At 48.1% G+C, this 24,090-nt stretch overlaps 1 long non-coding RNA gene and 1 pseudogene across 1 annotated transcript in view; one reads left to right on the top strand and one right to left on the bottom strand.

Annotated features, from left to right (window-relative positions):
* The window catches only part of LOC137302377 (uncharacterized), a 34,422-nt gene extending 15,070 nt beyond the window's left edge, over nt 1–19,352 (top strand). Inside the window, exons 3-4 of the long non-coding RNA XR_010958453.1 lie at nt 16,322–16,531; nt 19,015–19,352. This is a non-coding gene — a long non-coding RNA (uncharacterized lncRNA). The remainder of the gene's footprint in view (nt 1–16,321; nt 16,532–19,014) is intronic.
* Nucleotides 8,214–8,385, bottom strand: LOC137302584 (U2 spliceosomal RNA; annotated as a pseudogene).
* Nucleotides 19,353–24,090: the final 4,738 nt, after the last annotated feature.

Below are 24,090 nucleotides of genomic sequence, written 5' to 3'. Positions count from 1 at the left end.
ACTGACAGATGCTGCAACAAACAGAAAAAATTACAGCATGGAGCAGCCCAGGGGGAAGGCTGCTCCCAGTTTAATGATGCCTCACTCCAGGTATCAATACATGGGGTGTGGTGGAGGGGGAGGACAGAGATCTTCCCCTCTCCCCCCCCCCCCCCCCAAACCCCCGGCGGGCGGGAGGAAGCGGCCTGCCTCTGCCACCATGAAGGCCTGGCTCGAGGTGGCAGAGGAGGTCACCAGCACCACCAACATATCGCCCACCTGCATACAGTGCAGGAGGCGCTCCAATGACCTCAGTAGGTCAGCCAAAGTGAGTACACTTACTCATTCCCCTACACTCCATCTGCCACATCACCGCCCATCACCGCCCACACCTCCTGCACAGCCAACACTACTCTGTCACATCACCCCTCATACCCACTCAAACCTCATCCTCATCTTACCTGCACCTACTCACCTCGCCAGTACTCATCCCGCCACTACCACTCAACCCAATCCTCATACAATCTCATGGCTCTATCTCATACTCATCCTCTCGTGCATCTCTTTCACGGTCAGCCTCACTCAACCTGCCACTACCTGTGCTGCAGCCACAGGGCATGCATCACATATGTGCAGTAGGCAGCGTAAGGCAAACGTGTCGTGAGCATGAAGGGGATGCACAAGGGTGTTTGAGGGTTTGTCACGGTTGTTACTTATATTTAATTTCTGAGCAACTCACATCACATATTATATTGGCACCACTGCTGCCATGTCTTCGCGAATCTTGTCTGGTTTGTGCAATAATGCCCTTTCCTGAGGATCACTATGAAGACCCACAACTGATGCCACCCATTGTGTCACTGCAGAGTGGGTGTCGGTGTATTTGCAGGGCTCTTTTGTGCAGTCGGCTGAGAGACGTCGGCGATGTCCCTGGTTGTACCTTGGAAGGATGCGGAGGAGAAGTTGTTGAGGGCAGTGGTGACTTTGACAGCGACAGGTAAGAAGATGGTGCTCGGGCCAGCCGGGAGCAGCTTGGCATGAAGGAGGCTGCAGATGTCCACGACTACATGTCGAGTGACTCTGAGCCTCCGTGTGCACTGCTGCTCAGTGAGGTCCAGGAAGCTGAGCCTCGGTCTGTGGACCCTGTGGCGAGGGTAGTGCCCTCTGCGACGCATCTCTCTCTGCGGTTGCCCTCCCTCCTGCTGTACAGGTGGATGTGTCACAGCGCACTGTTGTGGAGCTCCACGTGTCAGAGGTGGATGGCGAGGCTGGTGATGCTGTTCGCCCTCCGAGGAGGTCATGACTGCAGCTACGGCGGCCCCCATCCGGAAGATGTACATCTGAGGGGGTCCGCAAGGTAGGTACATATCTCTGGACCCCGGGGTAAGTGTGCAAGTTGGTGACTTTGGTTGTCAGGAGGAGGGTGGTGGAGGCCAAACTTTGTCCCAAGTGACTGAGTGGCCTCCTGTAATGGGTGAGGGTCTCCCCCCACCCACCTGTCAAATGGACCTTTGCAGCTACCACAGGCTGACAGCTGCAACAGGTCCATTTGAACTGGGAGTGTTTCCCCCAGTGTGGGAAACAGTCCCAGTTTCCTTTAAAATCCCACCCCTTCTCACATAATCCCTGAATCAGGTCAGTTAATGACCTGAACAAGCAAAATAAATACATTCAAGTGGCATCCCCTTGGCTATAATTGCCTGCGGGATTCCCACCAGCGGGGGCTGCGCGCGCATGCCGGCGCGTCAGTGGGGAACCCGGAAGTGCGTGCGTTCGAGGCGGGCTCCGGTCCCACTCCGCGATTTCCCGATTTTCAGAGCCCCCCGCCAGGAACGCACCTGATAGCGGGTGCTAAAATGCTGCCCATTATATACAAGATGGGTCAAAAGAGTTAAGATACAGATTAGCCATGATCGAAATGAATGGCAGAACAGAATCGCGGGAATGAATGATCTACTCCTGAGGGTGAGCGTGCAGTTCAATGGGCCCTTACTCTCACTTGATTCAGTTCTATGGGCGCCTACAGTCACTGGGGTACAGTTCCATGGACCCTGACAGTCACTGGGGTACAGTTCCATGGACCCTGACAGTCACTGGGGTACAGTTCCATGGACCCTGACAGTCACTGGGGTACAGTTCCATGGACCCTGACAGTCACTGGGGTACAGTTCCATGGACCCTGACAGTCACTGGGGTACAGTTCCATGGACCCTGACAGTCACTGGGGTACAGTTCCATGGACCCTGACAGTCACTGGGGTACAGTTCCATGGACCCTGACAGTCACTGGGGTACAGTTCCATGGACCCTGACAGTCACTGGGGTACAGTTCCATGGACCCTGACAGTCACTGGGGTACAGTTCCATGGACCCTGACAGTCACTGGGGTACAGTTCCATGGACCCTGACAGTCACTGGGGTACAGTTCCATGGACCCTGACAGTCACTGGGGTACAGTTCCATGGACCCTGACAGTCACTGGGGTACAGTTCCATGGACCCTGACAGTCACTGGGGTACAGTTCCATGGACCCTGACAGTCACTGGGGTACAGTTCCATGGACCCTGACAGTCACTGAGGTACAGTTCCATGGACCCTGACAGTCACTGGGGTACAGTTCCATGGACCCTGACAGTCACTGGGGTACAGTTCCATGGACCCTGACAGTCACTGGGGTACAGTTCCATGTGCACCCTGACTCTCACTGGGGTACAGTTCCGTGCACCCTGACTCTCACTGGGGTACAGTTCCGTGCACCCTGACTCTCACTGGGGTACAGTTCCGTGCACCCTGACTCTCACTGGGGTACAGTTCCGTGCACCCTGACTCTCACTGGGGTACAGTTCCGTGCACCCTGACTCTCACTGGGGTACAGTTCCGTGCACCCTGACTCTCACTGGGGTACAGTTCCGTGCACCCTGACTCTCACTGGGGTACAGTTCCGTGCACCCTGACTCTCACTGGGGTACAGTTCCGTGCACCCTGACTCTCACTGGGGTACAGTTCCGTGCACCCTGACTCTCACTGGGGTACAGTTCCGTGCACCCTGACTCTCACTGGGGTACAGTTCCGTGCACCCTGACTCTCACTGGGGTACAGTTCCGTGCACCCTGACTCTCACTGGGGTACAGTTCCGTGCACCCTGACTCTCACTGGGGTACAGTTCCGTGCACCCTGACTCTCACTGGGGTACAGTTCCGTGCACCCTGACTCTCACTGGGGTACAGTTCCGTGCACCCTGACTCTCACTGGGGTACAGTTCCGTGCACCCTGACTCTCACTGGGGTACAGTTCCGTGCACCCTGACTCTCACTGGGGTACAGTTCCGTGCACCCTGACTCTCACTGGGGTACAGTTCCGTGCACCCTGACTCTCACTGGGGTACAGTTCCGTGCACCCTGACTCTCACTGGGGTACAGTTCCGTGCACCCTGACTCTCACTGGGGTACAGTTCCGTGCACCCTGACTCTCACTGGGGTACAGTTCCGTGCACCCTGACTCTCACTGGGGTACAGTTCCGTGCACCCTGACTCTCACTGGGGTACAGTTCCGTGCACCCTGACTCTCACTGGGGTACAGTTCCGTGCACCCTGACTCTCACTGGGGTACAGTTCCGTGCACCCTGACTCTCACTGGGGTACAGTTCCGTGCACCCTGACTCTCACTGGGGTACAGTTCTGTGCACCCTGACTCTCACTGGGGTACAGTTCTGTGCACCCTGACTCTCACTGGGGTACAGTTCTGTGCACCCTGACTCTCACTGGGGTACAGTTCTGTGCACCCTGACTCTCACTGGGGTACAGTTCTGTGCACCCTGACTCTCACTGGGGTACAGTTCTGTGCACCCTGACTCTCACTGGGGTACAGTTCTGTGCACCCTGACTCTCACTGGGGTACAGTTCTGTGCACCCTGACTCTCACTGGGGTACAGTTCTGTGCACCCTGACTCTCACTGGGGTACAGTTCTGTGCACCCTGACTCTCACTGGGGTACAGTTCTATGCACCCTGACTCTCACTGGGGTACAGTTCTATGCACCCTGACTCTCACTGGGGTACAGTTCTATGCACCCTGACTCTCACTGGGGTACAGTTCTATGCACCCTGACTCTCACTGGGGTACAGTTCTATGCACCCTGACTCTCACTGGGGTACAGTTCTATGCACCCTGACTCTCACTGGGGTACAGTTCTATGCACCCTGACTCTCACTGGGGTACAGTTCTATGCACCCTGACTCTCACTGGGGTACAGTTCTATGCACCCTGACTCTCACTGGGGTACAGTTCTATGCACCCTGACTCTCACTGGGGTACAGTTCTATGCACCCTGACTCTCACTGGGGTACAGTTCTATGCACCCTGACTCTCACTGGGGTACAGTTCTATGCACCCTGACTCTCACTGGGGTACAGTTCTATGCACCCTGACTCTCACTGGGGTACAGTTCTATGCACCCTGACTCTCACTGGGGTACAGTTCTATGCACCCTGACTCTCACTGGGTTACAGTTCTATGCACCCTGACTCTCACTGGGGTACAGTTCCACGGACACTGACTCTCACTGGGGTACAGTTCCACGGACACTGACTCTCACTGGGGTACAGTTCCACGGACACTGACTCTCACTGGGGTACAGTTCCACGGACACTGACTCTCACTGGGGTACAGTTCCACGGACACTGACTCTCACTGGGGTACAGTTCCACGGACACTGACACTAATAATGACATACCATGGATGAATAAAGAGATAAGATCAGAATTGAAACTAAAGAAAAAGGCATATACTCAGCACCTGGTCAATAAAGAAGAGGATGACAAAAGTGAATACGAAGAGGTTAGGAAATAAGTAAACAAAAAACCTATTCGGAAGGCAAAGAGGAATTACAAAATTAAATTATCAAAAAATACTTTTTAAAAAGTAAAGTATTCTACAGACACATAAATAACAAAAGGAAAATCATGATAGGGGTAGGGCCACTAAGGGATGCACAAGGTAAACTCACAGGTAACGGCAGAAATGTGGAATCATTACTTTGCCTCAATATTGACACTAACGAGATGGATAAGACATTAGAAGCAGAAATCAAAAAAGTTGTAAAGACATTTATGATAGAAAAGGGGAGATAATTGATAAACGAGTCAAACATAGAAAAGAATAGAAGGATATGCTGATAGGGTTAGATGAAGTACCTGAACTATCTCCTCCTTGAAGGCCTCCCTTTGCTCTTTAACTGTTTTACCTGATAATCTTTGTTCCCATTCCATCAGGGCCAGATCCCTTTTCAACTCACTGAAATTAACCCTCTTCCGATTAAGTATCTTCAACTTTCATTGTCCTTGTACTTTTCCATAATTACTCTAAACCTAATCATATTGTGTTCACTGTTTCCAAAACACTCTCCCATTGAAACTTGCCCCACTTCATTCCCCAGAACTAGATCCAGCACTGCTTTCTTCCTCGATAGGCTGGAAACATAATGATCAAGAACCTCAGACATTGACAAAAGCTTAAACTATCCCAGCAGCTCAATCTAATACAGCACCTCCAACTAACCCAGTAACTTAAGCTAAAACTGCACTTGCAGCAAATAGATTACCTCAAACTAAAGCTGCCGCCCTAAGTAATCCAGCACCTCAACATAATCTAATACCTCAAGCAAAAACAGTACCTCAGACCAGCCCAGAACCTCAAAATAACCTAATACTTCAAAATATTACAGCCTCCAAACTAATCCAACACTTCAAGCTAACCTAGCACCTCAAGTTAGTCCAGCACCTTAACCTAACCTAGCTCTTCACGTAGTACAGTACCTCTAACTGGCCCAGCACCTCAAGCTAATCCAGCACCTCAAGCTAATGCCATGTATCTCTGAAACTGACCACAGCACCCTGAAACTGACTCTGGTACTGCAAACTGTGTTCAGGGACCATAACTGAGGCAGTGTTCAATGACTGACTATCCCATCTCCCCAAATGAGTCAGCATCCTGAAGCTGTCCACAATACGCCCCAAACCGATCACATCATCTGCAAAAAAAACACAATACCCAGAAACTGACCCAGTCCCCACACACTTACCTCACCATCCACACATTGATCAAACACCCAAAGCTAACGATGGCATCACACGTTGGGCTTCTGCCTCCTGTAAAATGATAACTGCACTGTCACAGCAAACCACAGCATCTGTAAATGGACCTTAAACAGTGCACATTCCCCCAATACTGAGCAGAGAAACCCCAAACCACAACACCCACAAACTGACACAGAACAACAAACATAGACAACGATCTCTGATGATTCAACACGCCCAGACTGATGCCAACACTGAGGGATTGTAGAAACCCCTGACGCTCAGCCTTCGGTGTCAGCCTCGTCATGTGGGTTCATTCTGGGTTCGAGATATGTTTCGTGCATTGAATATTTTTAGGCTTATGAGTCAGTGTTAGACTTGGAACCTGGGCTTGTTTTGAGTTTCAACACAAATTTGGGTACTTGGCTTTTCTTTATGTTTATAATTCATTTTACATGAGTTGGTCACTTTAGAATTGGGATTGGTTCAGGGTCCCAGTTCAGTTTTATATTCTGGGTCAGTTTGGTCAATTTGAAATTCTGTGTTGTTTTGAGTTTCTGGTTCAGTATCTGGTTGTAACATACTGCACTCAAACTGACCACAAGAGCTCCAATTAACTCAGGACCCTCAAGACTAACATTCTCCACACATCCAAAAACACCCAGCACTGCAAAATCTTCCACAGGACCCCGGCAAAGACTGATACTCACAGACTGATCTCAATGATCCCTAACATTACATCATATCTTAAAAACAGCAGAAGAGCCTGAAACGAACTACAGAACGAACAAGTGAACCAGTGGAGTCAGCTAGGGTTCTGGGCCAGGTCGGGTTTCCAGGTCTGCTTGGTGTTTCGGGTTTGCTGTATTTTAATATTCTGAGTCCGTTTAGGATAATGGATCAGTTTCGGGTTTAGATCAGCCTGTGATTCTGAGTTGGTTGCAGTTTTGCTTTGGTTCCGGATTCCAGGTCGGTTTAGGATTCTGGAACAGTTTAACGTTCTTCCACTCTGAGAGGGAAATCCAGAGGACCGGAGCTCTTGGATTGACTCGAGTTCCTTTGGAGCTGTAACAATTTAGGCTACGGAAAGTGTCAGTATGAGGGTCTGGGTCAGTTTATGTTTCTGTACAGGTTTAGGGTTTTATGTCGATTTGGGGCTTTGGATCACTGGGTTTTGGGACGTTTAGGGTATCCAGTCATTTCAATTTACATTTTCATTTGGGGCTTAATGTGAGTTTGGAATTGTGGGTTACTTTGTAGTTATGTTGAATGTAAGATTCTGGATCATTTTCAGGTTCTGACTCAGTATTCCGCAGGTGGTCAGTTTAGGGTACCTGTCACTTTTGGGATTCTGGATCAGTTTAGGGTTCCAGGTCAGTTTAAGTTTCTGGGTCACCAGGGGTTCGTGAGCTGATTTAGGGTTTTGTGCAGCTTAGTGTTTTTGGTCTCTAAAGTACTTTGGATCAGAGGGTCTCAAGAAGGGCAAAGGAATCTTGTTCATTGAGAGTTCTGTGTATGTTCAGGATTCCAGGGCACTTTTAAGTTCCAGATCAAGTTGAGGTTGTTCAGAAGTTTGGGCGTTCATGTTCAGTTCAGTTTAGTTTGGGTTCAGGTAGGGTTTGTGTCTCTGGGTCATTTTACAGTTCCTGGTTTATTTGAGGTTTGTATGTGAGTTTAGGGTCTTCCAGTGTTGGGCACCGTGTTGTTTCGGTTTGAGGATCAGATTGAGAGTTGTTGCTTATTTTGTTCAGAGTCATTGTTGGGTTCTGGTTAAGTTTAGGTTTGTGACTCGCTCTGGTTCTGCTTCAGTTTGGGGAAATGGTTCAGTGTCTGATTAAGGGTTAGTTTGGGGATTTAGATCAAGTTATGTTTCAGTGTCAGTTTTGGATTGTATCATTGTATGTTTGCCTTGTCGTGCAAGTGTCTACAAAAGATTGGGGTTCTGGGTCACTTTGTAATTCTGGTCAGTTTAGGTTTCAGGTCCAGTTTGGAAATCTTCAATATCATTTCCACCTCAATATTTATCTAGTTAATCTTCACAGCTTTAATTGAGGATTTATTCCACATTTTTTTTTAAGTACAAAATATCAACTTTATTCTCAGTAATAATACATACAGAGACACTGGAAAAACCTGTTTTTCATTTTGAATATCTCCCCACAGGGAGGTGCACCGTTCCCAGAGACACTGCAATACTGGGTCGATGCGTGGAGTGGACGGAGCAAGCCCCTATTCCATCTCCCTGTTCCAAAAATCAAATTAATATACGGTCCCCAGATAGGGGACGTATCAGATATTAAACTGATAAGAACAGACTTTTTTTTCAAAAAATATACTTTATTCATAAAATTTGTCACAATACATACAATACAGTTGTCATATCACATTTCAAACATACACAATACAGAATATACTTTTTGCAAGATACGTAAAGTACAGTTCAATTATGATTCCAACAATACAGTTACACATTGTTCATAATTACAGTTCATGACACTCTAGGGCGCCTTATTGCATTACAATCAATAAGCTTATTGATTACAGATTAATTACAGGTACATTACATTTCATTACATAAATTTGTATTTTACATTCTGCCCGAGGTGGGTTTTCCCTGATTGCAGCCCCTCGGTTTACAATGGCGGGAGAGCTCTAAACGAGAGCCTTTCCCCACAGAGCCTTTGCGGCAGCCGCACCCAGCTTCAGTGCATCCCTGAGCACGTAGTCCTGGACCTTGGAATGTGCCAGTCTGCAACACTCGGTCGAGGACAGCTCCTTGCGCTGGAAGACCAGCAAATTTCGGGCAGACCAAAAGGCGTATTTCACCGAGTTGATGGTCTTCCAGTAGCAGTTGATATCTGTCTCGGAGTGCTTCCCTGGTAACAGCCCATAAAGCACAGAATCATGTGTCACAGAACTGCTCCCTTGTGGGAGAAACTGGAACCAGTTTAAAAATAAGGGTACTCCCATTTAAGATGGAGATGAGGAGAAATTTTTCTCTGAGGGTCGTGAGTCTGTGGAACTCCCTTCTCCAGAGAGCAGCGGAAGCAGGGTCATTGAATATTTTTATGGCTAAGTTATATAGATTCTTGATTAACAAGGGAGTCAAAGGTTATCGTAGGTACACGGGAAAGTAGGGTTGTGGTCACAATCAGATCAGCCATGATCTTATCAAATGGCAGAGCAGGCTCGAGGGGCTGAATGGCCTACTCCTGCTCTTAATTCGTATGTATGAACCTGGACAGATACCACTGCATCTCTCTCCAGATCTTCTTTGCAAAGGGACATTCCAGGAGGAGATGGGTGACGGTCTCGTCCCCATCGCAACTTCCTTGGGGACAGCGCGTAGTGGCACTGAGAGGTCAGGAGTGCATGAAGGATCTGGTGGGAAGGGCCCTTCTCACCACCAGCCAAGCTACGTCTTGGTGCTTGTTTGAAAGCTCTGGCGATGAGGTGTTCTGTCAAATGACTTTGGCAGAAAGCCTCATCGCTACACAATGGGGGAATCCTTCCAATCGAACACGAAGGATTGTTAATGTTGTATCCACATCACGTACTTCTGTGCCCCAATAGTTTGTTGTGACACACAATCCATTTCTCTTGTTGTATTTTATACTATTACCGTGCACGTTTCTGTTCTTATGGAGGTGTCTGTGGGTTCCTGTGGGCTTGATGTTGGTAATTTCAGCCTCTAATGCCTGTGTTTGGACACAGCCCACACTGACAGGAGGTAAATCTGTTCTACCTGCTGCTTGTAAGGATCCCACATTAAATCAGTCTGGGCAGCATCAATCCATTACTTGCTGGGAGTGGGCCCACCACAAAAATTGTATTTAATTAATGATCTCACTCAGATAAGATCAGAGCAGGTGGAGTCGGGACAAAGAGCAGAATTAATAGCAAGCTGGGTAAAAAACAGAAAACAGAGAGTAAGTGTTAAAGGTAGTTACTCAGACTGGCAAAAGGTCTGAGTGGTGAATCACAGGGATTGGTGCTGGGACCACTGTTCTTCACCATTTATATAAACGATTTGGACTTGGGAATTGGAAGTATAATTTCATAATTTGCGGACAACACCAAACTGGGGGGTATAGTTAATACTGAGGAGGAGTGCGACACAATACAGGAAGATATAAATAAATTTGCACAATGGGCGTGTAACTGGCAAATGAATCTCAATATAGATAAGTGTGAGGTTTTAAATTTTGATGGGAAGAATAAGTGGGCCACTGCTTCAATAATGGGGTGAAGGAGCAGAGGCGTCTAGGGGTACAGATACACAAATCGCTAAAAGTAACGACACAGGTTAATAAGGCCATTAAAAAAAGCAAACCAACACTGGGGTTCATTTCCAGAGGAATAGAATTGAAAAGCAGAGAAGTTATATTAAACTTGTATAGAACCTTGGTTAGACCACACTTGGAGTACTGTGAACAGTTCTGGTCTCCATATTATAAAAAGAATATAGAGGCACTCCATAGAGTAGGTGAAAAAAAGATTTACGAGGATGATACCAAAACCGAGAGGTTATGCTTAACAGGAAAGATTGAACAGGCTGGGGCTCTTTTCTCTAGAAAAGAGAAGACTGAGAGGTGACCTGATGGAGATCTTTAAGATCATGAGAGGGTTTGATAGAGGAGTCGTAGAGAAGATATTTCCACTTGCGGGGGAGACCAGAACTAGGGGCCATAAATATAAGATAGTCACGAATAAATCCAATAGGGAATTCAGGAGAAACCTATTTACCCAGAGAGTGATTAGAATGTGGAACTCGCTGCCACAAGGAGTAGTTGAGGCGAATAGCATAGATGCATTTAAGGAGAAGCTGGATCAGCAGATGAGGGAGAGAAGAATAGAAGAATATGCTTTTTTTTTATTCGTTCACGGGATGTGGGCGTCGCTGGCAAGGCCGGCATTTATTGCCCATCCCTAATTGCCCTCGAGAAGGTGGTGGTGAGCCGCCTTCTTGAACCGCTGCAGTCCGTGTGGTGACGGTTCTCCCACAGTGCTGTTAGGAAGGGAGTTCCAGGATTTTGACCCAGCGACGATGAAGGAACGGCCGATATATTTCCAAGTCGGGATGGTGTGTGACTTGGAGGGGAACGTGCAGGTGGTGTTGTTCCCATGTGCCTGCTGCCCTTGTCCTTCTAGGTGGTAGAGGTCGCGGGTTTGGGAGGTGCTGTCGAAGAAGCCTTGGCGAGTTGCTGCAGTGCTGATAGGGTTAGATGAAGCAGGGAGGGAGGGGGCTTGTGTGGAGCATAAACTCCGGCATAGACCTGTTGTGGGGAATGGCCTATTTCTGTGCCGGACATTCTATGTCAGATAGGCTGCAGCATGGCTGGTGTTAAAAGTGAATCAGTGTCAAACTGGTGAAAATGTCGGTGCTATTGGGGTGTTGGGGCCGCATCACCTTCCTTAGAATTAATAATAATAGGAACAAAACTTCACTCATTTAATCTTCTAATATGCAGAGCATATCTTTGCTTAGTTCGTGAATAATGAACCTCGGCCCTGCGAGTACAATTGCAACTGACTGTCCACAAAGTTTAATGGAAACTGAGCAACTTGTGTTGATGTATCACCAGCCTGAAAATATAGGGCTCGATTTTAAAAGTAAAGAACAGGTGGGTTGGGGGTGGGGGTGCATTGAAAATTGTCACCTTATCAGACCCGCCTCCAACCCGCTCATTTCCGGTTTTCACGGGGGTGGGCGAGGGGCGGGCGACCAACCCGCTCCCAGGGGGCAGGGCGGCCCTTAAAACCTTTCATGGAGGCTTCAGGCATCCAATTTTTACTAATTCCAGATTTGAACCCCGGGGGGCTCATTCAGGATTCCTGGGCCTTCTATTTTACTCCTTGTGAAAGGAGGTGAGAAGGCCCGAGAGTAACAGGTAGGTGCCTAGAAAGGCACAGTTTGTGGGTCCTGAGGAGCAGGAGTGCTTCCCCTCGGCCCAACAAGCCTAACTGCACCGACACCCCACCCCCCTGCCGATCACTGATCCCCGACCCTGATCCTCCCCCTCCGACCCCGATCCTTCCCCTCCAACCCCCGACCCTTTCCCTCAACAATCGCTGACCCCTGCAATGACCCTTGATCCCGCACCCCCCCCCACCATCACTGACCCCCGATCCCATCCCACATGACTTGCGACCCCCGTGCCCACCCATGCCCATCCGTGCCCTCCCATCCATGCAAACAAAGATGTACCTGGAGACGTCCTCTCCTTGGCTGGTTTCCTGTCCCACAAAGACCAGCCTGTCAATCAACCGGTCAGTCAGACAGGAAACTGACAAAAAAAAATAAAAGACGTCCTTCCGTCAAAATCGTAAGGACATCCGGGAAACCCGTCCTCATGGGTTTCCTGACCTCAAATTGACCCCCGCCCCTTTCCCGGCTCCGTTTTAAAATCACCCTCATAATCTCTGAACATCAACCATGGAGTGGAGTGAACAAATAGGTGGCAGCTGCAGTTAAAGGCAGAGAAATGGAATATATAGAGAGAGACGGGTAGGGAGAGGGAGGGATGTGGAGAGAGAGAGAAAAGTAAATTCCGAAAGAGGGAGGGTGGATAAAGAAAAGGAGTGACTTAAACAGAGAGGGGTGGACGGCAGACAGAGAGATCCAGGAACGGGGCAAAATGTGGGGATTGTGTAGAAAACGGGTCTTCAAAATTGCAGAGAACAGAGCCAGGCACAGAGAGAAAGTGGATCGGGACAGAGTGGGAGGGAAGAGAGAGGGTAAAGAGCGATTGATGGGGATGATAGAGAGGGACGAAAAGGAAGTGAGAGAGTGAGGGGTAGGGAAACAGTGAGGTGGACTCAGAGGTGAGAACTCGGTTGGGAGAGAATGGGAGATGGGGAGCAAGGTAGGGAGGGGTGCGGATCAAGAGAAAGGGACAGGGAGGAAGAGAGATACACTAGTGTGCAAGGAGTTGGAGGCAAATAAGCAGGGCAACAGGAATAGTGAGATAGGCAATGGGAGATGGAGAGGGATGAAGACAGATACAGACCGTGTCAGAGAGAGAGAGAGAGAGAGACTCGAACGGGAAGGTGGGAGACAGAGAGACAGGCTCACGGACAGCTGTGTTCGTGCTGCAGGTCAGCCATTCTTTAAGATTATCTCAGCTATTTAGATTCACAGATTATTCATTTAATGGAGATTTCTTACAGTAAAGAGAGAGCAGGTCCCCAGTGACACCAGGACCTGAGTTTTATTAACACAGCACATGGAGATTTCTTACACAGTCCAACCCCTTACTGGCAAAGTCACACATTGTACAAAAGGGATCCAACAAACTCCTGAAATTTGTCACAGTTACAAAGAAGGTGATTCATATATCAGTGATAACACCCTGTGTACAACTTGCTGTCTACAGGAACTGAGCTAACTGGAGCTATGTTTATTTTTTAAAAAAACTGTGTCCCCGACCCTGTCTCCCCGTGTGTCCCCGACCCTGTCTCCCCGTGTGTCCCCGACCCTGTCTCCCCGTGTGTCCCCGACCCTGTCTCCCCGTGTGTCCCCGACCCTGTCTCCCCGTGTGTCCCCGACCCTGTCTCCCCGTGTGTCCCCGACCCTGTCTCCCCGTGTGTCCCCGACCCTGTCTCCCCGTGTGTCCCCGACCCTGTCTCCCCGTGTGTCCCCGACCCTGTCTCCCCGTGTGTCCCCGACCCTGTCTCCCCGTGTGTCCCCGACCCTGTCTCCCCGTGTGTCCCCGACCCTGTCTCCCCGACCCTGTCTCCCCGTGTGTCCCCGACCCTGTCTCCCCGTGTGTCCCCGACCCTGTCTCCCCGACCCTGTCTCCCCGTGTGTCCCCGACCCTGTCTCCCCGACCCTGTCTCCCCGTGTGTCCCCGACCCTGTCTCCCCAACCCTGTATTTGGCGTTTTCCCCTTTCCCTGTCTCCTTCTCTTTCTCTGACTGAAACTTGTCTGATGAGTGGTAACACTGTCATACAAGGTACTTTCTGAATCCTCACTGCCTGTCTGTACAATTCACCTTCTCCCCCTAACCTCTGTGGTGTTGCCGTGGATTTCTTCCAAACACACATTGGCCTCACCCCTTCCTGCTTTGTCAACATCTCTTCCTTTGAGCATTATCTCTGGACTCCTCCTCTTCGATCACCTCCCTGCCGATCCCCATACCCCGCCCTCCCATTGCTCCACGTGTCAGATCTCATTGACTTCCATTGGTTTCCTGACCCTCAACACATTCCCTATAAGTCCCTCCAAGGTTTGCCTGTCCGACCTCTGCAAACGCCTCCATCTCCATGTCCCACACTCTTTGATCCTCCAACACTGGCCTTCTGTGTATTCACTCATTCCTCAGTTCTCCTTCTGCGGCAGTGTCTCCAGCTAACCCGGCTTTACTCTCTGTTAATCCCTTCTGACTGACGGAAACTTCATCTACTCCTGTTAAATTCCTCTATTGACTATTCTAACTGAGTCATAAGTCATTATTAAAAAAATATCAGGCTAATCGGCCGTTTTAAAACAGCAACGGACCTTCTGCGGCCTGGATGAGTCCGTGTTTCATGTCTACAAGGAGTGTGAGAGGTTGCAGCCCCTGTTCCACTATTTAAAGGGGCTACTCCTCAACTTCTGGCTGCGCTTCAGTCCCACGCTCCTCGTCTTTGGCCACCGGGTGAGGAGGAGGGCGGGTCAGTCGGAGGATCTGTTCCCGGGCCCGGCCAACGTGGCCATCCACAGGTCCAGGTTAGGCCTGGCCCGAGGGGGTGGTCGCTCCGACTGCCGGCCTCTCTTCCGTGGCCTTGTCCGCCCCGGGTGGCCCTGGAGAAGGAGCACTCGGTGTCCGCCGGTTGCTGGAGGCTTTCCGCGACCAGTGGGCACCGCAGGGGCTGGACCGTACAGTCGACATCAGCAACAACTTAATGATTTAATTAAATAAGTTTCTTTTGTCCTTCTTTGTATGATTTGGGTTTAATTAGTTGTGCCCCTTAAAAAAAACAGCGACTGAATGTGGAAACATTCCTTCACTGTGATCAACACCAGTCATTCCCAGACTATTGAGGACCAACGGCTGTTAAAATATCAGACACGGAGTTACAGGAATGTTTTAAGGGGGCCCAGAAATAGTTAAAAGAGAGAATTAACCCCACAGATGCTGTAGGCGGGGCTCGATTATTAGTCCGGTCCAGTCCCCGACCCTGTCTCCCTGTGTGTCCCCGACCCTGTCCCCCCCGTGTGTCCCCGACCCTGTCCCCCCCGTGTGTCCCCGACCCTGTCCCCCCCGTGTGTCCCCGACCCTGTCCCCCACGTGTGTCCCCGACCCTGTCCCCCACGTGTGTCCCCGACCCTGTCCCCCCCCGTGTGGAAACTAATATCCAGTCGCTAATTCACAGCCCTTCCTCCGGACAATTACATTTCGGTCAGACTCCCTGAGGACGTGTTTAAAAAATGATCTGAATACAGAACATGTTTTGATAATGTTACTGTCTGTTGCTTTTGCTCATTTTATGTCGGGTGCTATTAAATTTAATTTTGATCTAACTTATGACAACAAATTAGTTTAAAGGAGATATCGATGGCCCTGATGCTGAGTCCCTTTGGTAAATTGAGGTGATAATTGTGATCTGGAATTGAGTTGTGATGTTGGGAAGTCAGTTCCCGCTTCACTTCAGCCGTTTTCCTCATTTGACCAATTTACCAATTAGAGTAAACGGATATTTAATCACATTGAGCAGCTCCTCTCTGAACTTACTCTGGGTCACTGTGTAAATGGCCGTGTTCGTGCAGGAACTCAGAAGCTGAAGCATAATTCCCGCTTGTTCGAAGGTTGCAAAAGGGTAATAGAAAGATCTGTGTTTAAAGATGCTTTTAATTCGATAACATAAAAAATATACGACCGTTGTCATCCAGAGCAGGATAAAACTGCCGGATATGGCAAAAAGTAAAACGATGGACCTTCTGCGGTTCTTCATCTCAGGGTCCTTGTCATTCTCACCATTGCTGAGGTCCCGGAGGCTCCTTCGGGCCCGACTGGCCACTAAAATGCGTCTGACGGTGAGAGCATTAAACAATAAAATCAAACAGAATGGAAGCAACGGGGTTAACAGCTGTTCAATCCAAGAAAATGCGATCCATGTGGGTAGAATATAAAACTGTGATGATACAAGGCAACCCCACGGTATATTGTTAACAGTATAGTAATGAATATACACAAAGGGCCGGGGAATGTTCTTTAAACCGAACAGCGCGCTCAAAGTCACGATAATCACAAGTGAAGTTTTCTCGGTGCAATATTTTGTTTTCAGCTTCTGACAACTAATGGCTACAAAACGATCAAAGGTAAAAGCGACCGTTAACCAAACAGAACTGTCTGTGGCAGTCGGAGCCAGGAAGAGAATGAATCTGCAAACAGGAGTGTAGAGCAGGAAAGTGTCCCGCCAATAAAGATGAGCAATCCGATACAAGATCACATTACAGGCAATCACCAGGAGATCTGCCGTCGCCATGGCCACCAGGTAGCGAGTGATACATTTGGAGAGACCGCACTTTCCACGGGACAGGATCACAATCGCCAGCAAGTTCACTGAGAGAAAGAGAGAGACAGAAACAGTGAAATCACTAACCGGGCTGATCAATGAGCTCTCAGTTTAACCGATGTACATGGGCTATGATTGTGTTTATTTATTGGTTTTGCCCCTTGGCTTCTGCCTTCTGTTCCGAAGGAGCAGCTCATTCTGGGAGGTTCCTTTCGGGTGACGGTGGCCCCGGGATCCCTCACCCGACAGCTGAGTCCTCACTTGTGATCCTTGAGATTAAGTTTATTCAGTCGATTCCGACACTGGGAGGTCCACGGGACAGGACGTCAACAAATTTGAAAGCAAATGCGACAAGATAATTTCCCGTAAATTAGGCAGACAGGCAGGTGGAATGGGCGGGACATGGCAGATGAAATTTAATGCAGTGAATTGTGAAGTGATACATTTTGGCAGGAAGCATAAGGAGAGGAAATATAAGCTAAATGGTACAATTCTAAAGGTGGTGCAGGAACGGAGAGATCTGGGGATATATGTGCACAATTCTTTCAAAAAGGAATTGGATAAATACTTGAAAGGAAAGAAAATTGCAGGGCTGCGGGGAAATGGGACTAACTGGATTGCTCTGACAAAGAGCCGGCACCGGCTCGATGGGCCGAATGGCCGCCTCTGTGCTGTAACAACTCTATGATTCTAGGAGATGGATCCCAGAAGCCGCGCTATATAAGAACAAATGACCGCCAACTCTCATTCATGTTCTCCAGCTAAACCCCTCTTGAATTAATGCCAAGTCTGGTTTCCCCCACTCTCCACAATAACATACATGGGCAGCAGCATGCAGTCATTAGTACATAAGTACATAAGAACATAAGCAATAGAAGCAGGAGTAGGCCATCCAGCCCCTCGATCCTGCTCCGACATTCAATAAGATCATGGCTGATCTTCGACCTCAACTCCACTTTCCCGCCCGGTTCATTCTCTTGGAATCTAAAAATCTATCGATCTCAGTTTTGAATATATTCAATGACTCAGCATCCACAGCCGACTGGGGTGGAGAATTCCAAAGATTCACAACCCTTGGAGTGAAGAAATTCCTCCTCATCTCAGTCTTAAATGTCTGACTCCTTATCCTGAGTCAATTATCTCTAGTTCTGGACTCTTCAGCCAGGGGAAACAGCCTCACAGCATCTACCCTGTCAAGCCCTCTCAGAATCTTACATATTTCAATGAGATCACCTCTCAATCTTCTGAACTCCAGAGAGTATAGGTCCATTCTACTCAATCGCTCCTCACAACCCTCTCATCCCAGGAATTAATCGAGCGAACCTTCTATTTATAAGCTATAGTTCAATTGGGAGCACTCTCGCCTCTGAGTCAAATGGTGGTGGGTTCAAAGCCCCATTCCACGAAAGTTGCACCATCAATCTCGGCCGATCTTCCAGTGTCGGACTGAGGGTGTTGCTCTGTCAGTAGATACTGTCTTTCAACCAACATCACTAAGAAATCAAATTATTTGGTGATTATCACATGGCTATTTGTGGGACTGTACTATGAGCAAATGAGCTGCTGTGGTTCCTACATTACAACAGCAGCTACACTTCAAAAGTACTTTATTGGTTGTAAAGCGCTTTGGCAGGTCGGGAAAGGCGTTAGGTAAATGCAAGACTTTCTTTCTTTTCTTCATTGCATCCCCTCGAAGACAAGTATATCCTTCCTTAGGTAAGGAGACCAAAACTGTACACAGTATCCAGGTGTGGTCTCACCAAAGCCATGCACAATTGCAGCAAGACTTCCTTACTCTTGTACTCCAACCCCTTGCAATAAAGGCCAACATTCCATTTGCCTTCCCAATTGCTTGCTGTAACTGCATGTTAACTTTCTGTGTTTTGTGTACAAGGACACACAAATCCCTCTGAACATCTACATTTAATAGTTTCTTATCATTTAAAAAAAATCTGTTTTTCTATTCTTCCTACCAAAGTGAATAACCTCACATTTCCCCACATTATACTCCATCTGCCACCTTCTTGCCCACTCACTTAACCTGTCCATCTCCCTTTGCTCACTCTTTGTGTCCTCCTCACAGCTTACTTTCCCACCTAGCTTTGTATCGTCAGCAAACTTGGATACATTACACTCGGTCCCTTTATCTAAGTCATTCATATAGATTGAAAATAGCTGTGGCCCAAGCACTGATCCTTGTGACACCCTACAAGTTACAGCCTGCTAACCTGAGAATGATCCGTTTATTCCTACAGTCACCTTTTTTCACCAAGCCCTTACAATACTTTAAACATCAAATGCATAAAAGTCCTGTAAAGTCATTGCAGGATTATAATTATGATCTGAGAGGAACATTTGATGGGAATACAAGATTGTACCTTCAACTCAGGAGGACAGTTTCTGTCACATGTTTTATTTATCTGATGCGTATTCCATTTGTTCCCTGTCCTTCTATCCTGAAGACACTGAATCATGCCGGGATACACAGCCGCAATCTGCTCTCCGGAACCCCAGGCGATCGGTCCTCGGGAAACACGACAATCTCACCCGGTCCTTCCTCACCCGATCTCCACAACAGGCGCGCTTTCCACCAGGAGGTAGTGGATTACACTCAGGACTGTGCGCCCTGCCTGTTTTACCCCTGCCTGGCCAGGGAGCACCAAGGACACATTTAGACCCCAGACTCGACAGGTCAGCACAGAGCGAGGGTGAGTTACTCGGTGCATTGACCAATGGGATAAGAATGAAAGTTTTAGCTGTATCACAAAACTTTGCAAAATAACATTCTATGTTTACCAGACTCAGCGTTGAAATAGTTCAATGTTCTGTTACTTACACCATACGTGCTGATAATGACCTACCAGGTAACCCAATTGCTGCGAGAATAGGGTAATAAACTGCTTCTGTCTCCGCAATTGCAGGCACATGCATTTCTCTGTGGAGACGATTAATTTCGATGCTGTAAAGAGGTATGCGGACTTCAATGTCAGGTAACGAAGTTAAAGCAGCGAGATACTTATAGTCTAAGTAAACCTCTCATGAGACAATTAGATCGCATATCTGCTGATATTACTTACAGACTCTTGAACAAACAGGTTTTGGTCCCATCTGACCTTTGACTATCACAATCATTAAGGAGACGGAACATTACACATCGACCAGCTGAGTAACCTTTTGGAACAATGAATTGTACAAAGGCAGAGCCACAATTTCTAAGTTAAATATATTAAATGAAGATTCAAACCACAAGCACACCGTGCAAGAAATATCGAAACTCAGTTCACCAATGTGAAAGTTCTACTTGAATTTTCTGTACTCCCATTGCCAGCCTGGTCCGACTATTCCCTCTATCGCCACCGGTAGTTTGTGAATTGTAATTCAGTTTAAATGGAAAAAAACAAAATTAACCTGGAACAAAAAGTGACCACGAAGCTGTCAGGTTATCCTAAGTGGTTCACTATTGTCGTTTAAGGCAGGAAACCTGCCGTGCTTACCGGTCTGGCCGATACGTGATGATGAACTGCCCTCTGAAATGGCCAAGCAAGACACCCAGTTGAATCAAACCGCTATAAAAAAGGTTAAGGAGAATAAAATCGGACGGACCACTTGGCTGCCTCCTAAGCATCGAATTCGGACATGACAAAGGCACACCCAGCCCAGTCGACCATGAAAACTCTTCCAACATCTGGGGACTGGCGCCAAAGTTGGGACAGCAGTCCCACATTCTAGTCAATCTTACAGAATCAAAGCTATCAGCAAAAGTCCCACCATCATCCTTGGGTACATCCTCCCCCACCGGCAGGCCTGACCCACCTGAAGTGGATATACAGTGTGGTGCGAGTGACCCTGGAATTCTTCAACATTGACTCTGGACCACATGAAGTCTCAAGGCCTCAGGTCAAACATGGGCAAGAAAACCTCTTGCTGATTATCACCTATCACCTCGCCTCAACTGATGAATCAGTTCTCCTCCATGTTGAACACCACTTGGAGGAAGCACAGAATATACTTTGGGTGGGGATTTCAATGTCAGTCACCAAAAGTGGCTCAGTAAAACCACCATTGACAGAGCTGGCAGAATCCTGAAGGATATAGCTACTAGACTGGGCTTGTGACAGTGAGTGACAGAAACAACATAAGGTAACAATCTACTTGACACCGTCCTCACCAATCCACCTGTCGCCAATGCATCTGTTCATGACAGTATTGGTGGGAGTGACCACCGCACAGTCCTTGTGGAGACCAGGTCCCAACGAGGAAGCCCTCTATCGTGTCATGTGACATTCTCAACTTGCTAAATAGGAAAGATTAAGAACAGATCTAGCAGCTCATAACTGGGCATTCACGAGGCACTGTTTTGCCATTGGCAGCAGCAGAATTTTAATCCACCACAATCCGTAACCTCATGTCCCGGCATATCTCTCACTCCTCCATCACCATCAAGCCAACCCTGGTTCAATGAGTAGTGTAGAAGTGCATCTCTGGATCAGCATCAGGTGTAGCTGAAAATGAGATGTCAACCTGGTGAAGCTTCAACACAGGACTACATGCTAAACAGCGGAATCAGTAGGCGATAGACAGAGCTAAATGATCCCATAAGCAACGTATCTGGTCCAAATTCTGCAGTCCTGCCATATCCAGTCAAAAATGGTGGCGGAGAATTAAGAAATTAACGGGACGCAGAGGCTCCCTGAACATCCCCATCCTCAAAGGTGGTGGAGCGCAGTATGTGAGTGCAAAAGACAAGGCTGAAGTGTTCGCAGCCATCTTCAGCAAGAAGCACCAAAGGGATGATCCTTCTCGGCCTCCTCCTGAGGTCCCCACCATCACAAATGCCAGTCTTCAGCCAATTCGATTCACTCAACAAGATATCAAGTCACGGATGAACGCACTAGACACAGTAAAACTATGTGCCCCAACAACATCCCAGCTGTAGTGCTGAAAACATATGTTGCAGAACCAGCCAAGCTGTTCCACTACATCGACAACACTGGCATCTACCAGTAGGAAGAATAAGGAGGCCTCACACTACTTGGATAATAAAAGTCCAAATTGGATGGAGGACCAAATGGTCCAGGGGTACAGATACACAAATGACTAAAAGTAGCGACGCAGATTAATAAGGCCATAAAAAGGCAAATCAAGCACTGGGGTTCATCTCTAGAGGGAAAGAATTCAAAAGCTGAGAAGTTATGTTAAACGCTTATAGAACACATGGAGTACTGGTCACAGTTCTGGTCTCCATATTATAGAAAGGACATAGAGGCATTGGAGAGGATGCAAAAAAGATTCACAAGTATGATACCAGAACTGAAAGAATATATGATGTGGAGATGCCGGTGATGGACTGGGGTGGACAAATGTAAGGAATCTTACAACACCAGGTTATAGTCCAACAGTTTTAATTGAATATCACAAGCTTTCGGAGCTTTCCTCCTTCGTCAGGTGTGTGAAGGTTTCCATAAAAGCTCCGCATATATAGTAACAGAACAATGCCTGGTGATTACAGATAATCTTTCCAACTGCCTGTTATCACACCTCTGCATGGATGGTGTTCAGACAGGGGAACATTACACCCAAGACCACTGAATACGCAAGCGGTCAGATTACAAAGACATAAGAACATAAGAACATCAGAAATAGGAGCAGGAGTAGGCCAATCGGCCCCTCGAGCCTGCTCCGCCATTCAATAAGATCATGGCTGATCTGATCCTAACCTCAAATCTAAATTCATATCCAATTTCCTGTCCGCTCCCCATAACCCCTAATTCCCTTTACTTCTAGGAAACTCTCTATTTCTGTTTTAAATTTATTTAATGATGTAGCTTCCACAGCTTCCTGGGGCAGCAAATTCCACAGACCTACTACCCTCTGAGTGAAGAAGTTTCTCCTCATCTCAGTTTTGAAAGAGCAGCCCCTTATGCTAAGATTGTGCCCCCTCGTTCTAGTTTCACCCATCCTTGGGAACATCCCTACCGCATCCACCCGATCAAGCCCCTTCACAATCTTATATGTTTCAATAAGATCGCCTCTCATTCTTCTGAACTCCAATGAGTAGAGTCCCAATCTACTCAACCTCTCCTCATATGTCCGCCCCCTCATCCCCGGGAAAAAAAGAGACAGAGAGAGAGACAAAGAATGGCCAGTTGTATTAAAAACAGATAAGTTTTTTTTTTCTCTCCCCCCCCCCCCCCCGCCCGCGGTGGGGTTACATGTAGCGCGACATGAACCCAAGATCCCGGTTGAGGCCGTCCTCATGGGTGCGGAACTTGGCTATCAATTTCTGCTCGACGATTTTGCGTTGTCGTGTGTCTCGAAGGCCGCCTTGGAGAACGCTTACCCGAAGATCGGAGGCTGAATGTCCTTGACTGCTGAAGTGTTCCCCGACTGGGAGGGAACCCTCCTGTCTGGCGATTGTTGTGCGGTGTCCGTTCATCCGTTGTCGCAGTGTCTGCATGGTCTCGCCAATGTACCATGCTCCGGGGCATCCTTTCCTGCAACATATGAGGTGGACAGGCACCTTAGCCAGTGCGTGCAGTTTCTCCTTATTCACTCGATCAAAACCCTTCTTAATTTTGAACACGTGGATTACTTCTACCCTTAACCTTCATTGCTCGAAGCAGAACAATCCCAGGTTCTCGATTCTCTCCACACAACTAAACCCCATCCCTGGTATAATTCTGAAAATCTCCTCTCCATTCTCTCCAAGACCTTGACCTCCTTAATAAATTATAGTGAGATGAACTAACATATCACAGGCCGGGGATCCAACTTGCCCTGTGGGGCTCAGTACCACACGGGTGAATCCCGGTAACTTAGCTCAGGCCGAGGACTGAGCCTCGGCTTTTCTTGCTCCGGGGCTCAGTAGCACACCTCGTGAGATCAGCTAACTCAGTACAGGCTGGAGATTGAACATGTGCCCATCCTGCTCTGTGTGGGACTCAGTACCACACCAGTTGAGATCAGCTCACTCAGCACAGGCCGGGATGGTGGAGAGAGACAGAGACACGGGTTGTGATCTGTAACTTTTTATAAACACTTCAGTTTATTTCACTCCGTGTCCAACACCGTGCGATCTCCCCTGGTGTGTCAGCTTTCTGTGTTTATACAGAGTGTAATGTATTGAATTGTCTCTTGGATCACACGGGGTGGTAGACGGGGGTCTGTGTTCAGGGGGTGAGCTCTGATTCCCGCCCTCTTCTGGATTGAAAGGAGAAAAGAATGAATGAGAGAGAGAAGCGATGTGGGAGAAGGGATGATGGAAGAATTTGTCCGTGAACCTGATTAAAGTGGCCCAAAAACAAGATAATATTAAGATATCATCAGCAGAACATTAATACAAGCTGTAAAACAAAAGCAAAATGCTGCAGATGCTGGAAATCTGAAGTAGAAACAGAAAATGCTGGAAATACTCAGCAGGTCAGACAGCATCTGCGGAGAGAGTTCTGATGAAAGGTCATCGGCCTGAAAGGATGTTTCTCTCTCCACAGATGCTGCCTGACCTGCTGAGTGTTTCCCGCATTTTCTGTTTTTATTAT

The sequence above is a fragment of the Heptranchias perlo genome, chromosome 35 (genome assembly GCF_035084215.1).
Source record: "Heptranchias perlo isolate sHepPer1 chromosome 35, sHepPer1.hap1, whole genome shotgun sequence".
NCBI classification, from domain to species: Eukaryota; Metazoa; Chordata; class Chondrichthyes; order Hexanchiformes; family Hexanchidae; genus Heptranchias; species Heptranchias perlo.
The sequence above is the reverse complement of the archived record's forward strand: the minus strand, read 5'-3'. Positions and strand labels throughout refer to the sequence as shown.